The sequence below is a fragment of the Gorilla gorilla genome, chromosome 16 (assembly GCF_029281585.2).
Source record: "Gorilla gorilla gorilla isolate KB3781 chromosome 16, NHGRI_mGorGor1-v2.1_pri, whole genome shotgun sequence".
In the NCBI taxonomy this organism is placed as follows: Eukaryota; Metazoa; Chordata; class Mammalia; order Primates; family Hominidae; genus Gorilla; species Gorilla gorilla.
In genome coordinates, this window is record NC_073240.2 from 85,837,199 (window position 1) to 85,859,269 (window position 22,071).

A 22,071-nucleotide genomic window follows, 5' to 3' on the forward strand; every position below is an offset into this window, starting at 1 on the left:
TGGAGAGGATGTGGAGAAATAGGAACACTTTTACACTGTTGGTGGGACTGTAAACTAGTTCAACCATTGTGGAAGTCAGTGTGGCGATTCCTCAGGGATCTAGAACTAGAAATACCATTTGACCCAGCCATCCCATTACTGGGTATATACCCAAAGGACTATAAATCATGCTGCTATAAAGACACATGCACACGTATGTTTATTGCGGCATTATTCACAATAGCAAAGACTTGGAACCAACCCAAATGTCCAACAATGATAGACTGGATTAAGAAAATGTGGCACATATACACCATGGAATACTATGCAGCCATAAAAAATGATGAGTTCATGTCCTTTGTAGGGACATGGATGAAATTGGAAACCATCATTCTCAGTAAACTATCGCAAGAACAAAAAACCAAACACCGCATATTCTCACTCATAGGTGGGAATTGAACAATGAGATCACATGGACACAGGAAGGGGAATATCACACTCTGGGGACTGTTGTGGGGTGGGGGGAGGGGGGAGGGATAGCATTGGGAGATATACCTAATGCATGATGACGAGTTAGTGGGTGCAGCGCACCAGCATGGCACATGTATACATACATAACTAACCTGCACAATGTGCACATGTACCCTAAAACTTAAAGTATAATAAAAAAAAAAAAAGAAATTCTCAAATGCAAAATTTTATCATTTTCATACAATTAAAAAATAATATGTATGTTGTATGAAATTAGAAGATATATGAAAGCACAAAGAAGGTAATAGGAGATTATAAATATACTAGATATTTTAGATATGTATAGATATGGCATTTACTGAGTCATTCTAAGTATTTGCTGTATTTTGAATTTGTGTCCCAATAAAAATTATGTGTTGAAACCTAAAAAAAAAAAAAAAGAAAAATTACCAATTAAATTAATATACAAATAAGATTGAAGGAGGGAGAGTTATCTATCTGATTGCAACACTTGACATCTGCTTGCCTAACAATTCATTCCCTGTTTTGGAGAACCTGTGCCCAAGACAAAGTAACTGGTCCTCGGATATTGTGGAGTTGGTAAATAGCTCTAATACAAGGCAGGAAGCAGTAAGTGTTCAGACAATCATTTGATGTTTCCCTACTCTGTCTAAGCATTTTATGTGTAACATGCATCATTTTAATTTATTTTTCATAGCAACCATCCAAAAGATATGTACTGTCTATCCATATTTTAGAGTTGCACAAAGTGAAACCATAAAAGGTGTGTCTGTCACCAAACTCAGTGTTCCTTTCCCATCCTGCCACTTCACATAAAAGAGATGTTAAGTCAAAAGAGAAACATTACTTTTGGTTTGGTCAGAGCAGGATGGATCAAAGTCAGCTTCATGAAGGAGAAATAATTTGAGTTGTGTTTTGTAGGAGAGAATGAACTTGAATATACAGATGCCACAGAAGGAAGGTAAGCAGAGAACACAGCATAGACAAGCTGGAAAGGGGCATATACAGGGATCAGCAGGTGGTTCGAGGATGTGAAGAGCAGATGAGCAGGGTAAAAAGTGGCTATTCATGGATGAGAAAGATAACCTTCGGCAACAAAGCATATGAGTGTGGCTAGGCATGGTGGCTCATGTCTGTAATCCCAGCACTTGGGCAGGCCAAGGTAGTAGGACTGCTTGAACTCAGGTGTTCAAGACCAGCATGGTCAACATAGTGAGGCCTCATCTCTACTAAAAATCAAAAAAATTAGCCTGGTGTGGTGGGACATGACTATAGTCTGAGACACTTGGGAGGCTGAGGTAGGAGGACCGCTGGAGCCTGGGAGATAAAGGCTACAGTGAACTATGATTGTGCTACTGCACACTAGCCCAGGTGACAGAGCAAGACCCTATCTCAAAACCAATAAACATACGACTGAATCCACCACTAAGGCAGGAATGGAGGAGGAGAGCAGCTGAGATGAGCATGTTCATGAATTGCCTGGTATTAACTACAATTACTTCACCAAAAAGTACAGATATTTATACACACTCACACATTTAAATGGCCTTGCCTTTCAGTCTTCCTAATTTTCTCTAATATTGCCCAATTTTCTTTTTCAGTTCCTTCATCCTCCAACTTCTTCTCACTAGTAGGCTCTTCTTTCATCTCATAGTGATCTAAGTCTTCTATATCCTGCAAAAAGAAGAAAAATATTAGCCGATTCAACCCACTTTGCTTCAGCAGTTTCTTATGCCCAAACTTAAATTATTCTTGACTCAGTGGGGGACAGGAAACAGAATATATCTATCCTATGGGGAGAGAGAAAAAGCCCCCACATTCCATTCAAGAGGCTCCTAGCTTTTATATCCTGTATTTTATTTAAAAGCTAGACTCTGGGGAAAGCAGATTTAAAAGCTTTACAAAGTCACAACTATTATGAAATAAGCCATCATTTATTTATTTACTTCTTTAATTTATTTTATTTTTTTTTTGTATGATAGAGTCTCACTCTGTCATTTAGGCAGGAGTATAGTGGGGCAATCTCTGCTCACTGCAACCTCTGCCTCCCAGGTTCAAGTGATTCTCATGCCTCAGTCTCCTGAGTAGCTGGGATTACAGACGTACACCGCCACGCCCAGCTAATTTCTTTGTATGTTTAATAGAGACAGGGTTTCAACATGTTGGCCAGGCTGGTCTCAAACTTATGGCGTCAAGTGATCTGCCCACCTCAGCCTCCCAAAGTGCTGGGATTACTGGCATCAGACACCACGCCCAGCCAAGCCATCTTTTAAATCTCCTCTTAAGAGGAACCTTTGAAACAGTTTAGCAGCAGGTGTCAAGAACCTTAAGTGTTCATAGTTTGTTCCAGACACTCGACCTCTAGAACTGTATTACAAGAAACTAGTCTAAGATGTAAACACAAATTTAGGCATAAGGATACCTATTTCAACCTTGCAACCACAAAAACAAACACAAAATCTGCATGTGCAAAAATAGCAAAACAGTTAACTCAATTCCATGAACTATTAAGAAGCCACTGAAATATCAACACGGCATAATTTCTCCTGTATCGAAAAACTTTGAAATGAAAAATGGATTACACGAAGGAATAGAAAGAATTTCAATTATGCTGAAATAAGCACAGAAAAAGACCAGAACAACTTACATTGAAATGTTAATTTCAATTAATTTTAGTTGTTATCTCTGGAGACATTTGGTGCTTTCCCCTAATTTCCAAGTTTATGGTTTTATGTAGTAAGCACCTATTGATGCTAATAACTTAAAAATAAGTTAGAAAAAGAATTTGATGTCAGGTGCTCAGGAGGCTGAAATAGAAGCATTGTTTGGGCCTGGGAGTTTGAGGCTGCAGTAAGCTATGATCATGCCACTGCACTCCACCCTGGGTGACAGCGACCCTATCTCAAAAACTAATAATAATTTCAAAAGAATTTGAATAATACCCCACAGAATAACATCTTTATTCACATCATTCTGCTCCCTCCCTTCCCATACTATCTGTTCTTACATATATACAAACATATGCAGAATTGTTTAAATCCTAACTTTTTTCAATTACCTTATATTTCTACTTCAATTGCCAAAATCTCTAAAGGGGTAGTTTATATTTATCTCGATTTTTTCTCCCAAGCCAGATAATTCACCGATTTCTAGACCAGACTACTGACTACCTTCACTCAAACTCTGCCCATGAGTCTGTACTTCATGGAGCTCCCTTCTCCCTGTGTGCACCTTTCAGCCCTGATCTTCTACCCACATTTGTTTTCCCCACAATGCTCACAAATGCCTTTGGCCTGTATTTCCACCTGTACCTTCAACCTCAGTCATGTTCCCATCCACAAAACTTCTCCACCTAAGTATTAATCAGCACATCCGAAACAGAATTCAACATATCTTTCTAAAACAATATTCTCAGCACACGATTCCCTGCTTAAGGCCTTCTTATCAACAAACATACCAAATAGAAACATGCCTGTCTCAAATTCAAGACTTCTGTCCATCTGTCTTTTCTGGACAATCTTGCTTTCCATGACTTCAACACATCAACCTTCCTTCTCAAAAGAAAAGCATCCAGTGCACCCAAACACACCATGTCCAAAGTTGCTCTGGGCCTGTTCCCACATTATTTTAGGAGCCTAGAATATCAGCTTTTCACCTGTCCTAATCTGACAACTCCAAAGTCCAGTCTCCTACCTTTCTAGATTTCCCTCAAAGTTGCGGTCCCTTGTTTTTTATCTTGTGAAGGGAAAATGAAAGGGTTCATGAACTTTAGTACAATGGCTGCCTGACCTATGGAAAAGGTTTAATGTTTTCATGCAGTTTATTCCACCTAAGCTAAACTGCATAAAAACATTAAAACAGGCTTTCATTCTAATTGGACAATTTTAAGAAGTATTTTACTCCCAGACTCATAAAACAAGCCTACAGCCAGTCACAGTGGCACACACCTGTAATCCCAGCACTTTGGGAGGCTGAGGTGGTGGATCACTTGAGGTCAGGAGTTCAAGACCAGCCTGGGCAACAGAGTGAGACTCAAATGCTAAAATAAAAAATAAAAATAAAATAAAATAAAATAAAAATTAGCTGGACGTGGGGCACTGGCCTGTAGTCCCAGCCACTCAGGAGGATCGCTTGAACCCAGGAGTTCAAGGTTACAGTGAGCCATGCCGGCGCTACTGCACTCCAGCCTGGGTGACAGTGAAACCCTGTCTCAAAAAACAAACAAAAGCAAGCCTACAACACTACTTTTTTAGTTCTGAAGCACTCTAAAGTACATTTTAGATTAATAATTTCCAAACCAAGAAAATGAAAGCCTAAATTAATTATAAGACCTCAAACAGAAAAAAATCTTTTAAAACAATCGATACCATGGAATTCACAAACATTCTATTTGGTCAATGCAGAGACAGACACAGATCTTTGTTCTGAAGTTCAAATTTAAGTGCAAAGCTTCAGAGCCTGAAAACATCTAAAATTATACCCATGACTGACAGCTGGCCTAGGCTCAATGTCTTTGGAATTTGCTCTACTAAATTTGCTACTGTTTGAATGTATTCCCTCCAAAATTCAACTGTTGCCAATGTGATGATATTAAGAGGTAGGACTTTTAAGAGGTGATTAGGCCAAGAGGGCTCCTTTCTCCTTCATGGGATTAAGGCCCTTATGAATGAGGCTTCACACATTGGACCAGCTTGCTCTCCTGCCCTTCTGCCTGCTACCATGTGAGGATAAAACAAGAAGGTCCTGAGACACCAAATGTTGATATTTTCATCTTGGATTTCCCAGACTCCAGAACTGTCAGAAAATAAATGACTGCTCTTCATAAATTACTCACTCTCTGTTATTCTGTCACAATACTATAAAACAGACTAAGACAAATTTCTTTGAATGATTTTTCAGCAAGAGACAGTTTCACTACTTCTGGCAGGTAGTCTCTAAAATATTCTGAAATTCTCCTTTTATGCAAACATAAAATTTTTTAAACTCAGTAGTTTCTCTTCCAAAAAATAACCAAATACAGGTTAAGTACTGATTAGTATTAAATATAATTTTAGTGTTAAAACTTAAGAGCTTTTGTTTTCCAGAAAATAAAATCCAAGAATTCAGATAAAACAATTTGCTCAAAGGCATATCATGAGTTAGAGGTAAAGCCAGAATTTATAAATTACATTCCATTCCAAATACGATGTGCTTTCAATTATTCCATATTAATAGTTATTTATAAAGGAGATTAGAGAATTACTCAAATGTCCAAAACTGAAGATATTTATGATATATATATATATATTTTTTTTGAGACAGAGTCTTGCTCGTCACTCAGGCAGGAGTGCAGTGGCACGACCTTGGCTCACTGCAACCTCCACCTCCCGGATTCAAGCAATTCTCCTGCCTCAGCCTCCTGAGTAGCTGAGATTACATGTGCCTACCACCACACCCGGCTAATTTTTGTACTTTTAGTAGAGACAGAGTTTCACCATGTTGGCCAGGCTGGTCTCAAACTCCTGTCCTCAGGTGATCCACCCGCCATGGGCTTCCCATAGTGCTGGGGTTACAGGCATGAGTCACCTCACCTTGCCAAAATGTTATTCTTATATAAAATACCCACTTCATCCATCTCTTCTTCTTCCTCTTCTTTTGAAGTCACTTCTTCTGTTGTCCCATTCTGAAATAGAGAAAGAATCTGCCAGAACTACACAGAACAAATATGCACCTTAGAAGACTGGTGTCATAGCTTTAGTGACAAACTCCCAACCATCTGTCACTGCAGTCCCACTACCAGAGAGCTTATTAAAGTTAAAATGTGCATTTTTAAATCCAACTTTGATTTGACAAACAACAGTTGTCAGCTTTTAAAAATGAAACAATTTTGAACAATTCAACTTAATGAATGCCTTAGGAATAAAGAAAAGCAATCAGTCAAATATAAAGCAAAACTGAAAAAAATTTTAAAACATAATCTAATTTAAAATAAGAAAACATTTTACTTGTACGGCTATGTGCATAAGATCAAAGGCTTATTTTGTTTAAAATAAATACACCAAACTATCAATTCCTCAAAACAGCTACACTTTTAACTTTGAAAAGCCTGAATCATTACATAAATTCAATTTCCTTACATTTTAAGAGGTCAGATGTGTTACTTATAATAGACACTTCCCAAAACTAAGAGTATGAATTGATTACCACCTCACTATAAAGTAAATTGTCTTTTTAAAAACATGTAATTTACTATCAAATATCTCTCTATAAGACACAATTTCCCAATTAACACAAATTACAATTATCAAGTTCAGAAATTAATCTAATGAATTTTTAGGAGGGGCCTTCGTACCCAGTTTGGGCAAAGGTCAAAAGGCAAGCTTCCTGGCCAGGACACAGTATATAAATACATCTTTAACCATAAAGGCCAGTTCAGGTTAGAACCCAGAATATGTAAAAGATCAAGAAACTAGGATCTAGAAATGAAGACCAACAAAGATCTCAGCAGTATCTAAGCAGCAGCTTCCAAAATGTAATTCACCCCTTCTTCATTTCCCTAAATTCTTATATTCCAAAGCCAATTATTCTGGGTATCTAAAGAATATATACCTAGCCTCAAAGTCCCAAAGAATTTGGTTGCATCAGTGGTTGAAAGTGCATTTTTGCAGAAGAATCTGTTTTGCAAAAGCTCTCTGACGTGATTCTCACATGCATCTGGGTCTGTCACCACTAGCCCAGTTACTAGCCTTAATTTTACACAAGATAGCTGAGCCCCTACCCCATCAAAAAGGGGAAGTAATTTAATCAAAACAAAAAGTGAGTTAGGGCTGTGAAATCCTAAGATTAATTTCATTTCAGGACGTGACTTGGCCCTCTTTCTAAAACCCCACTGAAATGACAGAACTTTATAAAAGAGAGTAAGTCGGCTGCAGCAGCAGCAAAACAACAAATACAAAAAGAATACCCTTAGTGAACCAAAACTATAAGGACATGCTAGAAGATACAAAGCAGATGGAATCAGACTGCTGGGCTCGAGAAAGCCACAAACACAATCCAAATAATGGAGGGACCACTTTTGTTTGAAGGATCAAACATTCTTCACTGTACTGTCCCAACTATAGTTGGTAAGGATCACTCTGGTAACAGGAAGCCTGTCTTGATGGTCTCTCACTATCAGTGTCAAAACCAGAGAGAAAAGACAGAATGCTTTTTCAGTGTAACTCAATGCAGCATCAAAATCTTATAACAGGCTCTGCCTCTTCCTTTTAGCTCAAAATCTGGAAAGCTCACCAGCCAGCACCTCCCCATCCTCATGCCACAGGAAGAGCACAGGTCTGCCAGCAAAGAGGGGGAGGCCACAGCAGAAAAGAGTGACAATTCTGAAGACACTCATAACAACTCATACTGATCAAAGGTATACCTCACCTATAAATGAACAGATAACCATGTATCATCAGAGAGTTGAAGAAAATTAGCAACCTGAAAGGAAGGTGCCAAGTCAAAGAAGCACGAATGACCTGAAGCACTGCTAATGAAGGAAATAAGCAGAATTTTAAAACCTAATTGGAATCTTTAGCAGTAATTGAGAAGATACTGTATCCACAAAATACAAAACAGATTACTATGCAAAAGACAATTCTAGGAGGTAAAAATAAGACCCCTAAACCAAAAAAAAAAAAAACAAAACAAAACACCAGTTGCAGAAGGGCCAGGACACAATGGACATGACTCAGCAAAACATTAAGGTGGCTCACATCTGTAATCCCAGCACTTTGAGAGATCAAGGCAGGCAGATCACAAGGTCAGCAGATCGAGACCATCCTGGCTAACATGGTGAAACCCTATCTCTACTAATAATACAAAATTTAGCTGGGCATGATGGTACATGCCTGTAGTCCCAGCTACTCAGGAGGCTGAGGCGGCAGTATCATTTGAACCTGAGAGGTGGAGGTTGCAGTGATCCAAGATAGCACCACTGCACTCCAGCCTGGGTGACAGAGTGAGACTCTGTTTCAAAAAAAAAAAAAAAAAAAAGGAAAACCCCCATACTTTACAGTTAACACAGAAAATCATACTAACTATCAGAAAGAACTAAGAATCAGATAGGCATCAGACTTTTCATCTACAACAATATCAGAACATAAAAGTATAAAGACCTGGAAAGAAACTCAATTATGATCTCAGAATTCTATATCTAGCTCCCTCAAGACAGGAAGCATATCTGTGTATGTCTGCCTCTGGATTCTCCACACCGATATGGATGGAGTACTTTATACAGAGTCAAATATTTGTTGAACAAATGATAACAGACAGCAAGTGCACAGAACACACTCCATACACATCCCCACAAACCCTTTCTAGGAAAAAAAAAAAAACCAGGATATTATTCAGGGATATACTTGAGGGGCAGGGAGCAGGAGACATAATACAAGAAGAGCAATAAGCAAAGGCAACAGTAACAACAATAGTGAAGTCTAAATGATTGCTGAAAATCTCACTGAAAGGTCACAGGCCATATTCTCTGACCATACTGATGCACTAAAAATACCTCAAAAGCCACCTGAAAATGCTTTTTAAATTTTTTTGTTCTAGATAACTCTTGGGTAAAAGAAGAAATTGATCCTCATGCCTCAGTCGTCCAACTCCTAAGTATGAGCCCCAGAGAAATGCTGGCACAAGGGTACCATGAAATACAGACAAGAATGACCATAGCAGCAATCGCTGTTCCTAATAACACTGGAAACCACCCACATGTCTGTATCTAGTCAAGGGGATAAATGGTATGGTGTATTCAAACAATGGAGTAAATACAGCAGTGCAAAAGAACTATAGCTACACACAATAGGAACAAATTTCACACACAACGTTGAGCACAACAAAGATATGAAAAAATACATATACTATGATTTTCAAAAGTCCAAATAATAGGCAACACTACACTGTATTGTTGAAGGATGCATATATGAGTGATAACACTAGAGAAACATAAGGCAAGATGAGCGTACAGAGGCATGGTGATCAGGAAGCAGCCTGCAGAAGGTTTCTGTAGTGCAAGCAACGTGCCTTCTCTTCACCTTGGTGCTGGCTAGGTATTAGTTCCCAAGTACTCGCTCTAACTATATGTTACACTAAGCTTATGTTTTACATAATTTCAATACATGTCATTTTTTTTTTTTGAGGTGGAGTTTTGCTCTTGTTGCCCAGGCTGGAGTGCAGTGGCATGATCTCAGCTCACTGCAACCTCTGTCTCCCGGGTTCAAGGGATTCTCCTGCCTCAGCCTCCTGAGTAGCTGGGATTACAGGCGTGCACCACCATGCCCAGCTAATTTTTGTATTTTTAGTAGAGACGGGCTCTTTCCATGTTGGTCAGGCTGGTCTCGAACTCCCAACCTCAGGTCATCCACCTGCCTTGGCCTCCCAAAGTGCTGGGATTACAGGCATAAGCCACCATGCCAGGCCAATAAAAAGTTTTAATAGTAAGAGCAATGTGAACAGAGGATGCAATAAAATGACTTGGAAAATACAAACTATTTAGAAAATAGATTTTAAAACTTGTGCAATAAAGTCAAACAGCACCCAAAGAAAATGTATACCCTTACATGTTGGTTTAAAAAGCAGTTTAAATTACATTGATCCACTAAACTAGAAAAAGCAAAATAAACAAAAAGGGGAAATAATTAAGACATAAGGAAAATGTGAAAACAACCCACTAAATTTAAAAAATAAAACTAAAGGAGGATTCTTTCAAAAGCCTAAGATAATAAAACAGTCACACCTCTGATAAGTGATCAAGATAAAGAAAACTTTGAAGACAAAAGGGCATATAGCCACATGTGAATATGATGCAAAAAGTGAAAACTTTACACATCTTTACAACACCTTAGAAGTATGGATGAAGTGTTCATTTCTTTAAAGAATCTACACTTACGAAAACCAACTGAAGAAACGGAAAATCTGGAGACCAATACGCAGAAGAAGGAAAAAGACAAAGACTCATCCTCCAAATTGGACATTTATTTAAACCAGGGTTTGTCAGCCTCAGCAATACTGATATCTTGGGCCAGACAATTCTTTGTGAGGGTTCTCCTGGTGTGTTGTGGGACATTTAGTAACATCCCCTCTACCCACAGAATGCCAATAAGACCTCCCGACCGTGACCAGTTGTGACCACAAAAATGTCTCCAGATATTTCCAAATGTCCCATGGGAGGCAAAACATTCCTGCAGCTGAAAACTACTGTGTAAACTAGATCTACATCCTAGGTCTTAGAAAAAAGATGTAAAGCTTCCCAAGTTAGCCCTGCATGCCCTTGATACTGAAATGAAATAAGAGCCTTAAAAGAAACAAACAAAACTATAATCTTATTTTATACAGAAGTAAAAATGCAAAAATAAAATATTACCATAGCCATTCTAACAGTGTTTATTATAGGAATGCAAGGATGATTCAAAATTAGGAAAATTTCATCAGGTAATTCACAAATTATATTTCTCCATAGAATTGTAGGCACAATCATGAAAAACAAGGTAGCTCTATATGCATTAAGTCCATGTGATATTCAGTGAAAAGCACAAGTTGCAGATGTCTTACAGAAAAAAAACTGAACACTGAACACATATTTCCACCATCTGCTCTTTGTCCTGAGGCTCCACTAGAAATACAGTGAAGAATAAACATTATATAAACACACAATTACAAAAAAAGAAATGGGGTTACCCACAGAAGAGAATTCACCTCCATTAGAAAATGACAGTAAATGGAAAATGGTTAATTAATGGAGCAAGCAAACAAAAGTGGAGGTCAGGGGGATACCAATAAGAAGGAAGCTAATTTGTCCCACAGCAACCTGGAAAGGTTCTAGACTCAGACACCAGGTACCCACGAGAGTGGGACTGATAGGCAAGACTGAAAACAGAGATCAACCAAAAGCCTATATAGAGAACACATTTTCCAGGCCCTGAAACACACTGCTCTCCTCCATCTCCTTAAGCAGAATCCAAGCAAACATATCTACCTCAGGCAAGAGAACGTAGATTTCACCTCCAGAGGAATGGAGTAGTTCCAGCCATCATTTATGATTGCACCGGGAGATAAGATAGAGGGGTAGAGGATGACAATTAGGAATCAGCATATGTTCCCCCCTAAAAGCTATCAGTTGCCAAGTCTTGGCCATGAAGAACTCCCAATCAATTTTTTATTTTTAATTTTTATTTAATTTATTTATTTATTTATTTATTTATTTATTTATTTGAGAAAGGATCTTGCTCCTTCACCCAGGCTGGAATGCAGGAATGCAGCAGCATGATCACAACTCACTTCAGCCTCAACATCCTGGGCTCAAGCGATCCTCCTGCCTCAGCCTCCCAAGTAGTTGGGACTACAGGTCACCACACCTGGCTATTTTTTTTAATTTATTTTTTTAAAGATGGGGTCTCATAATATTGCCCAAACTAGTCTTGAGCTCCTGGGCTCAAGTGATCCTCTCACGTCAGTCTCCCAAAGCACTGAGATTGTAGGTATGAGCCACCACTCCCAGCCTCCCAGTCTTTTAGTACCTCTCTCAAATATGAATGAACAAAAAAGAGAATTAAAAAACAAAGAATACATGCCAGGCACAGTGGCTCACGTCTTTAATCCCAGCACTTTGGGAGGCCAAGGTGGACAGATCACATTAGGTCAGGAATTCAAAACCAGCCTGACCAACATGGAGAAACCCCTTCTCTACTAAAAATACAAAAATTAGCCAGGCATGGGGGCACATGCCTGTAATCCCAGCTACTCAGGAGGCTGAGGCAGGAGAATCGCTTGAACCCAGGAGGCAAAGGTTGTGGTGAGCCAAGATCACACCATTGCACTCCATCCTGGGCAACAAGTGTGAAACTCCGTCTCAAAAAAGACTACAAATGATAAGCAACATAGAATAGATACTTAAGGAAAGGTTTTAAGAAGAAAAATAAGACCAAAATAAACTAAGAAAAAAATTTTTTAAAGAACAAAGAGATGCTAGGGAGAAGACAAAAGAGTATCAAAATCACTTCATAAAGACACTTGTGAATATATTACAAGAATAAAACAAAAATAGAATATGAATAAGGAATAATCAGAGAAGAAAAAGTTCTTAGAACTCAGGGTTCATCTTGGGAGTTGGTCCCCAATGAGCCATACCTCCTGTCATCATGTTCTTGGACAGGCCCATCCCACAGTGAATCTGGGTTGGCCTCAAGACTCACTTTAACCTATAGAATTCGGTAGAAATGACACTGGACCTGTTCCAGGTCTAAGCCTTAAGAACACTGGCAGCTCCACTTCTGTGCTTCTAGTAGCCAAAATAAGTACCGACTATCCTCTTGGAGAAAGAGAAACCACTTGAAGAGGCCTGGAAGGATGAGATGCTATGCAGAGAGGAAGGCCACATGAAGAAACACCAAGGCAGCAGACCTGTGGGTGAAGCAGCCGTCTCAGACATTCCACTGCAGCTGAGAATCCAAATGACCAGTCCCTGACACCATCTAACCGCACAGTGAGAGATGCCAAATGAGACCAGCAGAAAAACTGTCCAGCTATCCCCAGTTAACCCATACAGTAGTGACAGATAGGCAAATGTGTAGTTTTATGCCATTAAGTTTTGGGAAAATTGGTTAAGCAACAATAAATAACCAAAACAAAACTTAAAGTTAAGACTGTCCAAATAAAATTTCCTAAAAGTCAAAAAATAAGAAAAATATTCCAGAACTTAAAATTAAAAAAAATTAGAAATGACATGAGATACAAGACTCAAACAAGAGGACTAAAATCCAATTAACAGACACTTCAAAATGAACAAATAAAATGGAAAGGAGAAAGTTAACAAAAATATGACAAGATTCAAGATTCCAACATTGAAAGAGCCGATCCATAGGCCTATTGATTCAGTGTGCCCAGCACAGTGAATGAAAAAAGACACACACTAAGTGCAATGTTGTGCTATTTCAGCTCACCAAGGAAAAGACAAACTCCTAAAAGCTTCCAGAGAGAAAGTCATGCATAAATGAGTGAAACTCAGGGTGACATGAGGCTTCACCACCACGACTGGTTAGAAGACAACAGCACAGACTTTGAAATTCTAAGGTAAAATTATCCTCAACCTAGAAGTACATAATCAACCAAACTATCAATCAAGTGTGAGGGTAGACTATGACAAAAGTGAATAGTGATGGAGATGTGCTAAGCACCAGGCACTGTTCTAAATGGTTTACATGTACCAACTCATTTAATCCTCACAGCTCTCTAGAAACACAGGTACTAATACTATTACTGGTTCCCCCATTTTGCAAATGGAAATTGATGCATAGAGCAATTATGGAATCAGCCCAAGGGCATACAGCTAAGAAGTAGTAGAACCAAGATTCAAACCTATCTCAGACTGGCTCCAAAACCCAAACACTGCATTGTATTTTTTCAGAAGCCAGAGATCAGAAAATATACCACTCCATGCTTTCTTAGGGTTTTACTTGAGGACATAGTCAGGTAAAATGACAAAGGGAAAGCCAAGAAAGATGACATGGGATCCAGGAAACAATGGATCTACTCTAGGAGAGCAGATGAGAAAAACCTCAAGATGACATGTGCACAGCCAACCCGAAGAACAACCTGCCAAAATGGGCACACAGGAGCCAAAGGCTTTGGAAGAAAAGGAGATCTCACAGAAAGGGCTACAACAGAATTTTTTAAATTAAAAATTACTGTTATGAGAAGACATTGCAAAACAAAAAGCAGCACCAAGAAAAGAAATATTCTATCCTAAATATTCTAGAAAATTTGGATTCTCGAAGTCCTCATGATAATTAGTGATTACTTATATCACTAAAGATAATATTTGAGGAAGGGAAAGTGGGTGGTATGAGAGCTAAATTCTCATGTATTATACTAAAAAGTCAATAGCTGATGCCTAAATAGGTAAAATCCAGGAAGAAGTTAGGGGTAGTGGTGAGCTAGTGGAGATTTCTGTTGCTTGCAGGAGATAACATTTGGGTGAGTCCTTAAGAAGCATAGACAGATTTAAGGAGATGGCATTTCTAGGTGAAGGCAAGTCAACGAGCAAAGACAAACAACGAAAGAAGCAAGAACATTTATGGACCCCAGGAATATTCACAACAAAAAGCTGGTGTTAGGGAAAAGGGCAATTGTTTGCCTGCCATACTAAATACCAGCAGTTCCAAAGAATGAAAATGTTATTTTTAGTATCTAAAACAAAACAAACAATTCAATAGGAACAGAAAAACTAACTTCTAAATAAGTTGAATAATTTTTAAAAAATCATCCTAGTTTGACTTTTGTTTGAGACAATTTATTTTAGCTCTTGAACACTACAGAATTTTTATTTTACCTGACCCGTGGGTAGTGGTTGATCTGGCATCTCAACATTCGGGTGCTTAGGAAGGTTATATAATCTGCAGAGTCCACATATCAACCACTTCCATTGCTGATGAAGCTACAAAACACATTTCAGTAAATAAGCATTATGTTAAAGAGCACTGAGAAGACATCAATAATGGTATGACTACTGCAATCAATCCAGTAGGAAATAAAAAAGTTTGTTACTGCTCAACTGCAGCTTACAGATATTTTAAAAAACTCTTTGAAATATTTTCAGGAGCCTCTAGTTTAAGAAAGTTACTATGGCTTGGGGTATAATCACTACAACTGATACCTAATGGAATGACAACAATAAAGGCAGAGGAAGGAAGTTCCAGACATTGTCCAATTTCTCATTGCTACCTTGTTTTCTTAGAAACTTACAACTTCAAACAAGAGAACATTACTGCATTAATGAGGTGACCCAAAAAGAAAAAAGAAAAAAACCACACACAGGCAGTATTGTTACACATGGATTATAAAATTATATATTCCAGTCATAGTTAAAAGTACAAAAGGAAATGTGATCCAGCAGACAGAGCCTGGAAATCTAGATGACCTTGGATATCATATCTAATTCCTTGAGTTTCAGTCTACTCATCTGTAAAACAAAGAAATGAAAACTTTCCCAGAATAGTAAAGATTAAATGAAACCTGTAAAACACTTGATACTTAGTAGGCTCTTAAGTGTCTGTCTAAAAAATAATCGTTCACTGGGAAACTGCAAAAAATAACTGTAAGTTTCCATGTTTAAGTCCAAATTGTATTGTAAGATTGTTTACTTTAAGGAAATAAGCAAGGTAAACTATGTGCACAAGTGTGGTTTTCATTGTTTAAAATGTTTTTTAATGTATAAGGTGACTCATATGGGATCTAATAAGGACTCACTTCACTTGGTCAGGAACAATTTTCTGGGTGTCTCTGACCAAGAAAAGAGATGAAGAGAAAGAAGCAGGTTTACAAAGGACAAAGTAAGAGGACACAGGATTAGAATGGGTTAACAAAGCAAAGAATAAGCATTCCCAAAGTGAACAATGAAGCAAGTGGAAACAGGAAGGTTGAACTGTAAATTAGGATCCACCAAAAATCCTCATGCTTAAAAGGAAGCCAAGCCCCAGTGTGGATTCATTATGCACGCAATGTGCTCTGTTTTGTGCTAAGTATATAATGAAGATGAGGCAAGGTGATCTGGACACAGACCTGGACACTCTGACCTCTGGCACAGAAGGGGCTACAGGAGTGCTGGGGTGAAACAGGAATTAAAAGAAATTAAAGAATGTGAAACTACCATCAGAGTGAACAGGCAACCTACAGAATGGGAGAAAATTTTTGCAATCTTCCCCTCTGACAAAGGACTAATATCCAGAATCTACAAAGAACTTAAACAAATTTACAAGAAAAAAATCAAACAACCCCATCAACAGAGACTTCTCAAAAGAAGACATTTATGCAGCCAACAGACACATGAAAAAACACCCATCATCACTGGCCATCAGAGCAATGCAAATCAAAACCACAATGAGATACCATCTCACACCAGTTAGAATGGCAACCATTAAAAAGTCAGGAAACAACAGGCGCTGGAGAGGATGTGGAGAAATAGGAACACTTTTACACTGTTGGTGGAACTGTAAACTAGTTCAACCATTGTGGAAGACAGTGTGGCAATTCCTCAAGGATCTAGAACTAGAAATACCATTTGACCCAGCCATCCCATTACTGGGTATATACCCAAAGGATTATAAATCATGCTGCTATAAAGACACATGCACACATATGTTTAGTGCGGCACTATTCACAATAGCAAAGACTTGGAACCAACCCAAATGTCCATCAATGGTAGACTGGATTAAGAAAATGTGGCACATACACATCATGGAATACTATGCAGCCATAAAAAAGGATGAGTTCATGTCCTTTGTAGGGACATGGATGAAGCTGGAAACCATCATTCTCAACAAACTATCGCAAGGACAGAAAACCAAACACCACATGTTCTCACTCATAGGTGGGAACTGAACAATGAAAACACTTGGACACAGGATGGGGAACATCACGCACTGGGGCCTGTTGTGGGGTGGGGGGAGGGGAGAGGTATACCTAATGTAAATGATGAGTTAATGGGTACAGCATACCAACATGGCACATGTATACATATGTAAAAAACCTCCACATTATGCACATGTATCCTAGAACTTAAAGTATAAAAATAATAATAATAAAAAAGAATGTGTAAGCAAACACTGTTTGTAAAAAAAAAAAAACCGAATTCCCCCTAAGAAAGAAAAAGAGGTAGAGTCCTTTAAAAATTAACTGCCTGTTTTTCTGAGGCTAGTGAACCTCATCTCTCCTCCTCTCCCAGGCATTTTGAAGACCCTGTTTCTCTAGCTGTGCAGCTGCAAGGTCACTAGACAGATAAACTCAAGTTGTAAAACATGTTTTTCCTTGAAAAGTAAGAAATAATGTAATGCATGTCTCAACTGAATAACTGTCTTTGTTTCTTGCTTCTGTAATATGCTTCCCCTTGCACAGATCTCCCCCGAACCCACAAAATGCTTAAAAGGTAACCTGACTCTTTGTTCAGGGCTCAGTCCTTTAGATGTTAATTTGACTGGGCCAGTGCACCTAAATAATAATATATATCCTCCTCAACCCCTCAGTCTCTCGGATTCCTAAATTATCCCACTGCAGTGGGAGACAGGCAGCAGGTTAGTGAGTCATACCAAGCAACAAGAAAGACAGGGTAGTGGCCAGGCACAGTGGCTCACACCTGTAATCCCAGCAATTTGGGAGGCCGAGGTGGGTGGATCACCTGAGGTCAGGAGTTTGAGACCAGCCTGGCCAACATGATGAAACCTCATCTCTACTAAAAATACAAAAATTAGCTGGGCATGGTGGCAGATGCCTGTAATCCCAGCTACTGAGGAGGTTGAGGCACGAGAATCACTTGAACCCAGGAGGTGGAGGTTGCAGTGAGCCAAGATTGTGCCATTGTACTCCAGCCTGGGTGACCAGAGCGAGGTGAGACTTCATTGCAAGAAAAGAAAGAAAGAAGAGAGAGAGAGAGAGAGACAGAGAGAGAGGGAGAGAGAGAAAGAGAGAAAGAAAGACAGGGTAGTACATTTTCCATGAATTTCAATTTTACTCTCTTCGCCACCACGCACACACACAAAAAGCATTTGAGGGATGGGAAGAAGAAACTGAGATCACAGGGAAAATAGTAAGAACATTCAGAAGGACAGGTCTTAGAAATTTACTAGTTTGGGGGGATAAGAGAACAGTAGCATATAAAAGAACGCTAAGACAGTTCCCAGGTTTAGGCATGGGTGACTACTTTGATTATTTCATTTTGTCCCACTCACAATGACAAGGAGAATTATTGATGGAACACATGATGGGGCTGATAGGGTGCTAGGAGGTGGATACATGAAAATTTAAATATCATGTTGAACACCCATGTCATGCCAAGTGAGATTCCCTAACATATATGATATACAGACAGATATATGGGTATGAAACTCTGGAGATGAATACAGATTTAGGAATCCCTGGAACACAGGTCATGACTTAAGTAATGGGAGTCAAAGATTACTCAGAGAAAGCACAGAATGAGAAGAGAAGAAAGAAGTAGGCCAAGGAAGAAGAGATCGGAGGAGACCAAGGCAGGGTGATAAGATCAAAACAGGAGAAAATAATCTGATAAAAGTCCCAGTTGATTATCACGTCCCTTCCCAGAGGATAGGGAAATACCTTTTTTGTCTTTTATACCCAATTATCACAGGTCCTGGCACAGAAGCCACACAGTCTTTTTTAATTGTGTTCTACTATTCACAGTTTCCTGTATCCAACAGGGGAGAAAAAAGCAAGTATAAACTAGCACAGACATAGATGTTTTTACACTGTATACTAAAGGGGTCAGATTATATACAATATTTTATGCCTTACTTTTTTACTTAATATATCTTAGAAGTTTGCACATGCTCTTATGGAAAGACTGGCTGCATTTTTTTTTTGGTCTACAACAGAATATTCTATTATAAAACTGTACACTATAATTTTTATTTAACCAGCTCTTTATTGGTGGACATTAAGAACGGAGGAATGTTTCAACAAGGGAACAATCAACAGTATCAAAATACTGCAGAGGGGTCAATTTGGGGACTAAGAGGGGAGCCACTGGATTTGGCAACTAGGAGATAAATTTTAGCGCAACGATGAAGGCAGAATCCAGATTATAATGAGCTCAGTGAAAAAAGGTGAAGACATGTAGCTTATACTCTCAAGAAACTAGGTTATGATAAACTGGCAGAGGCTGTAAGACTGGGAGGTGAGTTGTTTTCTCCTTCATGTAAATACATTTACTTTTTTAAACACTAGGCCCAAATTTATATCCTACTTCATTTAAGTTTTGAACATGTTTATGTTGTATGTATGTTATGTAATATTTTAGACACTGAAAAAAACCTCATTTCTGCTATTATAAAACTGTTATCTTTAGATATTCAGAAGCAGCTTCCTAAAAGGAGGTAGCAGTAATGGAGCTATGTCTATCATTCTTTCCATCAACCCCCTTGCTGGAGATGTAAACATGTGTCCATCAAGCCTTTAATTTTTACCTCTTATCTTCATGGCTCTCCATACAAAACTTAACTCTATTTTGTATGTGTATGTGTGTTTATATGTATATCTATATCTAGAAAGAGAGAGAGAGAGAGAGAGAGAGAGAGAGTCTTGCTATGTTGCCCAGGCTGATCTCAAACTCCTGAGCTCAAGCAATCTTCCCACCTTGGCCTTGAAAGTGCTGGGATTACAGTGAACCACTGTGCCCAGCCTCAGCCCTAACTCTTAAAATATCTTCAAATCGATGTTCTTCTGTTCTAATTTTTAAGAATAGATGTGTTTAAACCTACTACAACTTATTCTGACAAAAATTGAAGTTAAGACTCAAACTTCCTCAAATGGCCAGTTCTCCTAAAACTATTTATAGAATAATCTATCTTTTCACTAGTAAGTTAAAACACCACCTTTTCCTTATACTAAATTCTCATTTGCATGACTCTGGTTTTAAACTTCCATTACCTTTATCTGTCTGGCCCAGGGCTAGTCCACAATATTTTATTTAATATCTGGTTGAAAGAGTCTATACTTTATTATTTTTTATTATTTACTCTTCTAAACAAATTTTAGAGTCATTTTGTCAAGTGCCAAAAATAAATTTGCTGGAATTTCTACTGAAATTTGTATATATACACATACATACACAATTTATATATATAAAATACAAAATGTGTATATATACACACACTTTTTTTTCTTTTTTCTTTTTTCTTTTTTTTTGAGACAGGGTCTTACTCTGTCACCCAGGCTGGAGTTCACAGGCATGATCTCGGCTCACTGCAACCTCTGCCTCCCAGGCTCAAGTGATCCTCCCTCCTCAGCCTCAGGAGTAGTTGGAACTACAAGTGTGTGCCACAGACACCCAGCTAATTGTCATCTACCCGCCTCAGCTTCCCAAACTGTTTGGATTACAGGTATGAGCCACTGTGCCCAGCAGAAATTACATTTATAAATTAATATGAAGACATGGTGATAACTAACATATTTATAACATGAAATCTGCTCATCCAGGAACATAGAATGCAAATCTTTCATTCCACTCAGCAAAATTTTGTCCTGTCTTTGATAAAAGCCCTGCACATCTAAGTTTATTCCTAGGTATTTAATTTTTGCTGAAATACCTGAAAAAATACTTCATCACTATATCTTCTATGTGATTATAGCTAACATTGGGGAAGGCTATTGATTTTTATATAAAAGAACTTTTAACCAGTAATCTTAAAATTTTTTTTTCAGTTGGTTCCTTTGGATATTTTTAGGTAAACAATCATGTCAACTGAAAATAATGATTGTTATTTTTCTATAAAGACTATGACATCATGGGAAAATACAGTAAATACTTTTTAAAAGAATATAAAATGGCTGGGCACAGTGGCTCATGCCTGTAATCCCAGCATTTTGGGAGGCCAAGGTGGGCAGATCACGAGGTCAGGAGATCGAGACCATCCTGGCTAACATGGTGAAACCCCATCTCTACTAAAAAATACAAAAAATTAGCCGGGCATGGTGGTGGGCACCTGTAGTCCTAGCTACTGGGGAGGCTGAGGCAGGAGAATGGTGGGAACCCAGGAGGTAGAGCTTGCAGTGAGCTGAGATCATGCCACTGCACTCCAGCCTGGGTGACAGAGTGAGACTCTGTCACAAAAAAAAGAAAAAGAATATAAAACTACAGAGAATATGACCTCAACTATTTAAACATATGTATAAGGGTTATGCATTTTACTAGCAAAGAAAAAATATATACTGGCAGGAAATGGCCATCATGTCAACTGCCAATAGTGGTTATATTAGGTAGATAAATTATGGGAGACTTTAATTTTTTTCTTTTCTCTTTTCTGTACTTTACTAATTTTCTCAACAATGGTTGCTTATGAGTTTTATAATTTAAAAAAGGTTTTTAAAATTTTTCCAACATGGAAAGTTATATTTCTTTATATACTAAAACAAGAACAAAACTTCCTATTTGAATACCTTTGACTTTTACTGCAGACTTACAGACCCTTGAAAGAAAAGGCAATCCCCTCCCACTAGTTCTGGTGTCATTCTCCCCTTCTCTCCTTTCACTTCCACCTTGGTCTTTTTTCTACTTCCCACCTTGGCTAGTGGTCACTACCCAAAATGCTTGCTTGGCTTAATGGTTAGAATTCAGGGAAAAAGAGATCCTGAATTCCTAATCTAAACTAAGGTTATACTTGTGGGAAATAATAAAGAGAATCCAGGTAGTAAGTAAGATTGGAAGGACTTAAAATACCCAGACTTTAATTCCTCTAATATTATAGTCATTAATCATGCTTTTGTTTTTATCACCTTAATATTTAATTTCTAAATATAATTTTCATGAGGAAAAGAGAAAATAGCTTGGCTTCTTTCCTCACTGAATTGTTGTTCTTAGCATCTTCTAGACATTCCAGAACTGATGTCAGATTTGGCTCATCATAGTCCACAAACCATATTGGTAAAGAAAATGAAGAGGATTCCTGTTTAACACAGAGACACCTATGTTAAACATTACATACAGACTAACCCAAATATGCAATTAAACCACACCACTAAATGGCAAGATGACCATGGATTTAAATAAAATGTATGGTGGAAAAGGCAACACATTAA

General features: G+C 38.3%; 1 pseudogene across 1 annotated transcript in view; it reads right to left on the reverse strand.

Moving 5' to 3' along the window:
• UBE2Q2P16 (Putative ubiquitin-conjugating enzyme E2Q2-like protein) overlaps positions 1–22,071 on the reverse strand; it is a 54,575-nt pseudogene that overhangs the window by 23,171 nt on the left and 9,333 nt on the right. The window contains exons 2-4 of the transcript XR_010131065.1: positions 14,816–14,920; positions 6,077–6,133; positions 2,006–2,145 (exon numbers count right to left, since the gene is read on the reverse strand). The product of XR_010131065.1 is annotated as a Putative ubiquitin-conjugating enzyme E2Q2-like protein (transcript). The remainder of the gene's footprint in view (positions 1–2,005; positions 2,146–6,076; positions 6,134–14,815; positions 14,921–22,071) is intronic.